Genomic DNA, 1,674 nt, shown 5'->3' on the forward strand with positions numbered 1-1,674 from the left:
ATTTTTTAATGTCTGACTTGCATCACTGTACAGAAGACTGCCATATGATAGAAATATTTACATTGTGCTTATACAGTTATTATTATTATTTTCCTAATCCCTGACTGATCATTTTTAATCTAGCGTGTATTATAGTATAGATTAAATTCATCATCCAGCTGCTGCTCTGCAGAATTCTCTCCCCAAGAGCTGAATCACCCCATCTAGCGGAAAATCACGGGGCTTTTTCAAATCACGTGTGAATGTATACAAAACAACAAAAATGGCGCCAGCAATGCTTGTGGGTCGTTTTCAGCGAATGTCGGTGATTTTAAAGTAATTTTGAGAGGTAATTTTTTTTTTGGGGATCATTGCACTTGCCCGGCGGGCAAATTTGTACTCTTCCAACAATAAAAACTACTTGCCCCAGGCGATCGGGCAATGGTTAACATCGAGCCTTGCCATGTCTCTCCCACACTGTTTACATTTGATCACTGCTGCACTTTATGAATGGAAATGTTCTTTTTCGGATGTGCAGGTGGCGCAGTGGTCAGCACGCACGACCCATGTCGTCATTGACGTTGATCTACGCTGGAGATAAGTTCTTTTAAGTTATGCACAAGTTACTCAGGTTTTGGACGACATTACTTATGAGTAACTTAAACTTAATATATGTTAACGATCAGATAACTTACCTGTAACTTATACCCCAATATTGGAATACACTGGCATATGTCAGGAAATATTGAGCAGGGTAAAAACTTTGCAACGTACTCGCCATATGTCGACATGTTCCAGTATGTTCCAGCGTACTCATAACTTATACAAAACGTACCCATAATGAATCCAACGTATGCCAGTGTTTTGCCAGATTTTTCGTACGTGTCATACGCTGGTCTAAATCATCATGGTGTGACGGGGCTTCAGCAGTACTCTGGGATTTTCAAATCTCATGATACGTTTCAATAATCGAAGCCCACTTTCTGACTTTCACAATTCTGTACCAAGTTTTTTTGCACTATCACACATATTTATGGAGGATAAAAAGTGCCAAAATTAAATAAATAAATACAGCATTAAATAAATAATTAAATGTGTCAATAATTAATTAAATGTGGAATTAAATAAATAAATGTGTCATTCATTCATTAAAACCTCGTCAGTAATATAAAGTGCCAAAATTAAATAAATAAATACAGCGATAAACAATTAAATGTGCAATTCATTAAATAAATAAGGAATTAAATATATAAATGTGTCATTAATTTAATAAAATACGTCTTCATTTTATTAAAAAAATATATATAATTATTTCAGTGTGCATTTAATTATTTCAGGGTCCTGTGTCGCAGTGCATCGAAACCATTAAAAGAACCCATGAAAGTAAGGGGCGGTTATCTAACACCTGATTGGTCACCCTGCACATTAAGGCGAAGCTAATAGATTACAGAGACTCTGATCCACAGGTTGTGAACATACTCTGATACAGTAGGTACAGTAGGTAATCTATTCGCGTTAACCCCGCCCCCAAACTTTGATGGGTGAGTTTGAGAGATTCTTTTAATGGTTTCGATGCACAGATGCAATTAAATGCACACTGAAATAATTATATATATTTTTTTAATAAAATGAAGACGTATTTTATTAAATTAATGACACATTTATATATTTAATTCCTTATTTACTTAATTAATT

The 1,674-nt window shown here is 34.8% G+C and overlaps 1 protein-coding gene across 2 annotated transcripts in view; it reads right to left on the bottom strand.

Moving 5' to 3' along the window:
• Positions 1-1,674, bottom strand: part of ncor2 (nuclear receptor corepressor 2) — a 145,108-nt gene that overhangs the window by 104,216 nt on the left and 39,218 nt on the right. The gene's annotated exons all lie outside the window — the stretch shown is intronic.

The sequence above is a fragment of the Cyprinodon variegatus genome, unplaced genomic scaffold, assembly GCF_000732505.1.
Source record: "Cyprinodon variegatus isolate N-32 unplaced genomic scaffold, C_variegatus-1.0 Scaffold41, whole genome shotgun sequence".
In the NCBI taxonomy this organism is placed as follows: Eukaryota; Metazoa; Chordata; class Actinopteri; order Cyprinodontiformes; family Cyprinodontidae; genus Cyprinodon; species Cyprinodon variegatus.